Source organism: Pseudophryne corroboree, chromosome 4, assembly GCF_028390025.1.
Source record: "Pseudophryne corroboree isolate aPseCor3 chromosome 4, aPseCor3.hap2, whole genome shotgun sequence".
NCBI lineage: Eukaryota > Metazoa > Chordata > Amphibia > Anura > Myobatrachidae > Pseudophryne > Pseudophryne corroboree.
The window spans coordinates 271,501,205-271,510,415 of record NC_086447.1 but is presented as its reverse complement, the minus strand read 5'-3'; positions in this window follow the sequence as shown (position 1 = coordinate 271,510,415).

The following is a 9,211-nucleotide window of genomic DNA, read 5'->3' as shown; positions in this document are numbered from 1 at the left end:
CAGCATATAGCTACTTGCTTCTAACTCAGAGTGTGCTCTCCTACTCTTATCTAGCTCCCTAATACCTTATTGTGCTTGTGAGCCTATATAGTTTATCCTTTTGCCTGGACCACAATGTCAGGGAGAAATACAGCGCCAAAGGCTTCTCAGAAGGTCTTTGTATGCATCAAATGCAACAAGAACTTGCCCAGGCCTCTGACGGTTCAACCGTTTGTTCTGCATGTACACAGGAGGAGGTAGTCCAGTCCAGTCCTACTTTGGAGGGTTCTGACCTCCCTTGGGCCTCTACCTTAGCACAGGTTATGTTGGATCTCCGATCCGAACTGGCAGCTTCTCGCAGAGATAGTCAGCCAGGTCTGGTGATCCCTCTTTGTCCACTTCTTTCTGCAGAGCCGATGTGGGCAACGGCTCTGGCCAGATCCGTAGAAGATCTAGTTAAACGGTTGGATTCCTTTTCCAGACAGGCTCCTTTGCTGGAGCGTCCAATTCCGGCGATCATTCAATCAGATGAGTCTGACGAAGAGCGACGGGGGAGAGAAGGGACAGAGGAAGAAGAAGGTGAACTTGATTACGTATCCCATACGGAGGATACCACGTCATGGGAGGACATTCAAGGAGTAGAAGCCCTTATAAAGGCTGTTCGCCAGGTCTTGAATATCTCGGACACAGCGGCTCCGGAATCCCCGGATTCTTCCCTATTTGGTAATAAACGCAAATCCTCCGAAACTTTTCCCTTCTCACCGAAGCGGGAGGAACTTTTTTTCAGAGGCTTGGAAAAACCCAGATAAAAGATTCCATGTACCGAAACGTTTCCTGGCCTCGTATCCTTTTCCTCCTACTATGACGGTGAAGTGGGAACAACCTCCTCCGGTGGACTCGTCACTCTCACGATTGTCCAAGAAGACTGCTTTGCCGGTTCCGGGGGCAACAGCCTTGAAGAATCACTCGGACCGTAAGATGGAAACGACATTAAAATCTATCTATACAGCTGCTGGTGCCTTACTTCGACCAGCATTGGCCGGGTCTTGGGTAAATAAGGCAGTGGAACATTGGGCTGCCCAATTGATTTCTGATTTGGAAGCTGGTGTTCCAATTGATGACTTGATCATTCTCGCGGAACATATCAAGGAATCTGCAGCCTACTTGGGAGAAGCCTCAAAGGACATTAGTCAAGTGGGGGCACGGATTTCAGCCTCTGCCATAGCGGCTCGTCGGGCTCTGTGGCTACGCTCGTGGCAGGCTGACACAGAATCTAAGAGAACGGCAGAAGCCTTACCGTTTACTTGAAAGGTTTTTTTTTGGAGATGAGTTAGACAAGCTCATCTCACAAGCTACGGGTGGAAAATCCACCTTCCTGCCATCCGTAACTCCTCCACCTAAACTGACTTATTCGGGCCCTTCCTTTCGGGCCTCTGCTTCCTTTCGGCCTCGATCCAGAACTTTGACAGGTCAACCCAGAGGTGGGAGAGGCCGAGGTCGCCAACAAACTACCTCTTGTCGCCCAAGCCTACTGACAAAACAGTGGCATGACGGGTTCCCTTCCCATCTGGGATCTCCCACGGTGGGTGCATGTCTCCAAAATTTTCAGGAGGTGTGGGTGCACACTTCCATGGATGTGTGGGTGCGTGCCTTTGTGTCCAGAGGTTACAAAATCGATTTCGCAGTTTTACCTCCACCACGTTTCTTTACCACCGGTCTTCTGGCTTCGGAGGACAAACAGATGGCTCTTCAGGGAACGATTCAGTCTCTTTTGGACTCAGCGGTGCTAATGCTGGTCCCAGGCCCTCAACAAACAAAGGGTTACTACTCAAACCTGTTTGTAGTTCCAAAGCTGGACGGATCGGTAAGACCCATCCTGAATTGGAAGTCTTTGAATCAATATCTCACGTATTACCGATTCAAGATGGAGTCGATTGGCTCCGTGATAGCGAGTCTGGAGCCAGAGGACTTCATGTTATCCCTGGACATAAAGGATGCATACCTGCACATCCCCATTTGGGATCCCCATCAGGAATTCTTGAGATTCGCAATTCTACAAGACCATTATCAGTTCAGAGCACTTCCTTTCGGCCTGTCTTCGGCTCCCAGAGTGTTTACCACAGTCATGGTAGCACACCTTCGCTCTCGGGGGTGACGATTGTACCGTACCTGGATGACCTTTTGCTCAAAGCGTCATCAGCAGAGAGACTTCGGGAACATGCTGTGGTCACTCACGAAGTCCTCTTAAGACACGGTTGAATCCTCAATTTCAGAAAATCCAATTTCTTGCCGTCCTAGCGCATCCAGTTTCTGGGCCTGATCATGGATGCCAAACTACAGAGAGTGTTCCTGCCAGAGGACAAGGCTCAGGGTATCCGGCTCATGGTTCAGAAAGTCCTCAAGCCAAGGAAGGTGTCATTACACCTTTGCATTCGTATCTTAGGAAAGATGGTTGCAGCCTACGAGACGTTACAATTCGGGCGATTTCTTGTACCCGCTACAGTGCATCCTCTCCCATGAGGAACTGCTTTAGGACATCCCCGATGTTATTCCCTGTGGAATACCAGTGTACCCCGCTGCAGAAAAGAAGATTTATGGTAGACTTACCATAGTTAAATCTCTTTCTGCAAGGTACACTGGATTCCACAGGGCTCCCACCCTGACGCACTTAGCTTCTTTGGGTTTGTATGGCATTAGCCATTAGTCCCTTCTCCTGTCGTGAGAATGTGGTTCTATGTGATTAACATCTACCGTCTCTTTTACCTGCTACTGCATTGGACTGGTTAACGAAACTGAGCTCCAGTGCCTGGAAGCAGGGTTATAGAGGAGGCGGTGGAATGCATCCTGGGAACAGTCAAAGCTTTAGCCTGTTGGTGCCTCGGATCAAGATCCAACTCTACACCCCAATGTTGTTCCCTGTGAAATCTAGTGTACCTCGCAGAAAGAGATTTAACTATGGTAAGTCTACCATAAATCTCCTTTTTTTTCCCCATAGAATGTAACAATGTAAGACTGTCTTTGTTAATGCCCAGTCTTGTTTTATCCCAGTTTGTACCCGAGTGTAAATAAGTTACAGCTCGTTCTGCTATTAATGCAACAATAGGCCACATGGTGGTGCTATTTATTAGGGCACAAATTCAGCATAGTACTAGTGCACTTCCCTGTAGTTATGAAGTGTGAAATTGCTGTCCTTGAAGCCTCATCCAACTGATTGTTTCCAGAGTTGCACCATTACATTTCATGCTAAAATGTCACTTCATCTCACTGAAAATGTCAATGTTTCCACTTTTGATGCGAGATTGGCACATACAGTAATATTGTTTTCATATTGTCATCTGTAGAGATCTCTTCATCTGCAAATGAATTGCTGTCACATGCTACTTAACTGTTTTTTTTAATACAAAGGAATTTTATCAACATCATTTGATTTATTGACGTTTTCTTTCACTTGTCCAAGTACCTCCAATTTGTTTGTTTTAACGGGGCACATAGCACTATGCAAGAAATTATAATGAATAGTTGAAATGAAAACACAACCTAAATGTGGTGATGAAACAACTGGAGGACCGAAGGTTCCCCTTCCCTGAAGTAGAGGAAGGCTGGTCAGAGAAAACGATGAAGAAAGAAAGCAAAGTGATCAAAAAGATAAACAGATGAGAAGAAGAAGCGTGTGATAAAAACAAGTGACTGGTAAAAAGGTTAGTGACATCAGAATGTGGAGCAAAAGAAAAAGCAAGATTTATAAATGAAGAAATAAACACCATCAATGCAGCATTATTGGCATCATTAACCACATAGCTGGTGCTTTCACATGGGGTGCGACTGCAGCCAACTGTGCTTTGCCTGACACTGTCGCATTCTATGCAAAAGTATCATCCTCTGGCTTTTGAAAAGAAAATACAGTCTCCTGCTGTCCATGCCCTCTTGCAGTGATGTAATGGTCTGTAACAGGGCTGTTTCTAGCCAATTTGGCTCCCAGTGCGAGATTTAAAAATGCGCCCCCCCCACCCCCCGATAGATATAAAGAGGAAAAGCATGCGCGCACCCGGTAAGGGGGCGTGGCCTCGTTAAAATGGCCATGGCTTTGTTAAGATGGGCGTGGCCTCATCTGATCTCATCAACACGGCCACCACAGGATATATAAAAAAAAAAAAATCCTAATTTTACACATTACAGCAGGCACGCTACCCCATTTTACACAGCACGGCAGGCAAGTGTCCCCATTTAACACAGTACGGCAGGCACGTGCCCCCATTTTACACATTGCGGCAGGAAAAAGTGTCCCCATTTTACACATTGCGGCAGGCAAGTGTCCCCATTTAACACAGTACGGCGGGCACGTGCCCCCATTTTACACATTGCGGCAGGAAAAAGTGTCCCCATTTTACACATTGCGGCAGGCACGTGCCCCCATTTTACACAGTACGACAGGCAAGTGTCCCATTTTACACATTGCGGCAGGCAAGTGTCCCCATTTTACACATTGCGGCAGACAGGTGTCCCTATTTTACACATTGCGGCAGGCATGTGCCCCCATTTTACACAGTACGGCAGACAGGTGTCCCCATTTTACATATTACAGCAGGCAAGTGTCCCCATTTTACACAGTACGGCAGGCAAGTGCCCCCATTTTACACATTGCGGCAGGCATGTGCCCCCATTTTACACAGTACGGCAGACAGGTGTCCCCATTTTACATATTACAGCAGGCAAGTGTCCCCATTTTACACAGTACGGCAGGCAAGTGCCCCCATTTTACACATTGCGGCAGGCATGTGCCCCCATTTTACACAGTACGGCAGACAGGTGTCCCCATTTTACATATTACAGCAGGCAAGTGTCCCCATTTTACACATTCCGGCAGACAGGTTCCCATTTTACAGAGTGTGTGTGTGTGTGTGTGTGTGTGTGTGTGTGTGTGTGTGTGTGTGTGTGTGTGTGTGTGTGTGTGTGTGTGTGTGTGTGTGTGTGATACCTATATAGTGACAATAGGGGATAAATTCCACAATGGTCACCTATTTGCACTGGGGAAGGGGGGGCTAGGGGGTTATGCCACAGGGCATATTATTATTTTTACAATTAAATATTTCAATGCATTTTTGAAAATATGTTTAGGTAAAAAAAAATATGAGGGCTTCTTGGTAAAAAATAAATAAATAAAATATGTCAATTAATTGTGCCGTTCTGAGCCACTGCAACAGTAAGAAAATTAATTTAATATTCAAAGATTTAAAAGGAGATTTTTATGGAATGTTTTATTGTGAACGAAGTGAGTGGGGTCGTTTCCTTCCCCCACGTAGTAGATATGCAGTGGAGGAACTGTGACTGGGTCCATCTACAGATTCAGTATGGGATCCTGACGGTCGGGATCTCGGCGGTCATAAGCAGTGTGTGCACTCGCGGGCTCGTCGCACTTCCGCCGGGGTTCTCTTGGCTGTCACTGGTTGCCGGGATCCCAAAAGCCGGGAAACTAACTGCTTCCCCCATCTACGCTCTATGCTTCAGGAAATCCTTCTCCCTAGCAAGTGTCCCACAGAGGTGCTATCATTGACTTGTGACTCCTTACACCTGGAAAGGGAGCAGAAGCATGCTGCATACTGTAAGAGCACATTTGTACAGTTGCAATATAGGCTCTAACAATAATATAATGAAAAGAGGTAATAGCCATGTGGGTATATGGTTAGGAACCCCTAGAACACTTAATATGCAATAGTAAAGATAGCATAAAACAACAATGTAAATGTGTATATCGCTGTACCAATTAAGCTAAAAATCCGTGTGTGGTATAAAATATTTTTAATTGTATGAACACTTAAATAAAATCTGTGCTGGAGCAAGTTAAAAGAAACACAAAATTTTCTTCAGGGTGATCAGTCTGTGGCCTTATTAGACACACATGGCTGATCACAGGAGCCAGCTCCCGACTCTGCTCTGCCTATCAGAGTGAAGAATGGAGCCGGAAACCAGAGGGGACTGTGGATAACGCTGTCTCAGGATAACGTTATTATCACATGACTCCCTCTGGGATTATTTTACTTTTTTCTCTAACGTCCTAGAGGATGCTGGGACTCCGTAAGGACCATGGGGATAGACGGGCTCCGCAGGAGACATGGGCACTTTAAGAAAGACTTTGGATCTGGGTGTGCACTGGCTCCTCCCTCTATGCCCCTCCTCCAGTTTGATACTGTGCCCAGTGGAGACTGGGTGCTTTCAGGGATCTCTCCTGAGTTTCCTGTAAAAGAAAGCATTTTAGTTAGGTTTTTTATTTTCAGGGAGCCTGCTGGCAACAGGCTCCCTGCATCGAGGGACTGAGGAGAGAGTAACAGACCCACTTCTCTGAGTTTCAGGGCTCTGTTTCTTAGGCTACTGGACACCATTAGCTCCAGAGGGATCGGTACGCAGGTCTCACCCTCGCCGTCCGTCCCAGAGCCGCGCCGCCGTCCTCCTCGCAGAGCCGGAAGAGAGAAGCCGGGTGAGTATGTGAGGAAAAGACTTCAGAGGCGGCAGAAGACACCTTGATCTTCATAGAGGTAACGCACAGCAGTGAAGCTGTGCGCCATTGCTCCCATTCACCTCACACACTTCAGTCACTGTAAGGGTGCCGGGCGGGCAGGGGGAGCAATAAACGCCTCCTCTGGCAAATACACATATATACATGTGCAGCTGGGCACTGTACATGTATAAAAAGAGCCCCCGCCATGTTATTAGGAAATTTGAGCGGGACAGAAGCCCGCCGCCGAGGGGGCGGGGCTTCTCCCTCAGCACGCACCAGCGCCATTTTTTCTCCACAGCACCGCTGAGAGGAAGCTCCCCGGACTCTCCCCTGCTTGACAAACGGTGAAAGAGGGTTTTAAAGTAGAGGGGGGGCACATAATTGGCGCATATACATGCTACAAAAGCGCTACTGGGTAAACATTCTGTGTTTTTTCCTGGGTCATATAGCGCCTGGGGTGTGTGCTGGCATACTCTCTCTGTCACTCCAAAGGGCCTGGTGGGGAACCTGTCTTCAGAAAAGAGCTTCCCTGTGTGTGTGGTGTGTCGGTACGCGTGTGTCGACATGTCTGAGGTTGAAGGCTCACCTAAGGAGGAGGGGGAGTGTATGAATATTAGGTCTCCGTCGGCAGCGCCGACACCTGGCTGGATGGATATGTGGAATGTTTTAAGTGCTAATGTTAATTTATTGCACAAAAGATTATACAAAGCTGAAGCTAGGGTACAGTCAGGGAGTCAACCCATGTCTGTCCCAATGTCGCCGGGACCTTCGGGGTCTCAGAAGCGCCCACTATCCCAAATAGTTGACACAGATACCGACACGGATTCAGACTCCAGTGTCGACTACGATGATGCAAAATTGCAGCCAAGGGTGGCTAAATGTATTCGATATATGATTATCGCAATTAAAGATGTTTTGCATATCACTGAGGAACCCCATGTCCCTGACACGAGGGTACACATGTATAAGGGAAAGAAACCTGAGGTCACCTTTCCCTCTTCACATGAGCTGAACGAGTTATGCGAAAAAGCGTGGGAAACTCCAGACAAAAAAATGCAGATTCTCAAAATGATTCTAACAGCGTATCCTTTCCCGTCACAGGACAGAATACGGTGGGAATCCTCCCCTAGGGTAGACAAAGCTTTGACACGCTTATCAAAAAAGATAGCGCTCCCATCCCAAGATACGGCTACCCTCAAGGATCCTGCTGACCGCAAGCAGGAGGTTACCTTGAAGTCCATTTACACACATTCTGGTACGTTACTCAGACTGGCAATTGCGTCGGCCTAGGTTTGTAGTGCTGTAGCAGCATGGACAGATTCTTTATCAGCGGATATTGAGACCCTTGATAAGGATACCATTTTAATGACCCTAGGGTATGTAAAAGATGCTGTCTTATATATGAGGGATGCTCAAAGAGACATTAGTTTACTGGGTTCCAGAATAAACGCTATGTCCATTTCTGCTAGGCGAGTCTTATGGACCCGACAGTGGACGGGTGATGCCGACTCAAAGAGGCATATGGAGTTATTGCCTTACAAGGGTGAGGAATTGTTTGGAGAGGGCCTCTCGGACCTCGTCTCCACAGCTACGGCAGGTAAATCGAATTTTTTGCCTTATATTCCCTCACAATCTAAGAAAGCGCCTCATTATCAAATGCAGTCCTTTCGTTCAAATAAAAGCAAAAGAGTACGTGGATCGTCCTTTCTTGCCAGGGGTAAGGGCAGAGGGAAAAAGCTGCACAACACAGCTAGTTCCCAGGAACAGAAGTCCTCCCCGGCCTCGGCAAAATCCACCGCATGACGCTGGGGCTCCCCTGAGGGAGTCCGCTCCAGAGGGGGCACGTCTTCGACTTTTCAGCCACATCTGGGTTCAATCACAGGTGGATCCCTGAGCAATGGAAATTGTTTCCCAGTGATACAAGCTGGAATTCGAAGAGGTGCCTCCTCGCCGGTTTTTCAAATCGGCGCTACCAACTTCTCCTCTGGAAAGGGAGATAGTGTTACATGCGATTCAAAAACTGTGTCTTCAAGAAGTGGTGGCCGAGGTTCCCCTGCTTCAGAGAGGGAAGGGGTACTACTCAACCCTGTTTGTGGTCCCGAAACCGGACGGTTCGGGCAGACCCATTTTGAATTTAAAATCCCTGAACCTTTACTTAAAACGGTTCAAGTTCAAGATGGAATCGCTCAGAGCGGTCATCGCCAGCCTGGAAGGGGGGGATTTTATGGTATCACTGGACATAAAGGATGCATACCTGCATGTTCCCATATATCCTCCTCATCAGGCGTACCTGAGATTTGCGATACAGGATTGTCATTACCAATTTCAGACGTTGCCGTTTGGGCTTTCCACGGCCCCGAGAATTTTCACCAAGGTAATGGCGGAAATGATGGTGCTCCTGCACAAGCAGGGTGTCACAATTATCCCGTACTTGGACGATCTCCTCATAAAAGCGAGATCACGGGAGAAGTTGCAGAACAGCGTATCCCTTTCACTGAAGGTGTTACAGCGACACGGCTGGATTCTCAATATTCCAAAGTCGCAGCTGAATCCTACGACTCGCCTGCCCTTCTTGGGCATGATTCTGGACACAGACCAGAAAAGGGTTTTTCTTCCGGTAGAAAAAGCGCAGGAACTCATGACTCTAGTCAAGAACCTGTTGAAGCCGAAACAAGTGTCAGTACATCATTGCACTCAAGTCCTGGGAAAAATGGTGGCGACATACGAAGCCATTCCCTT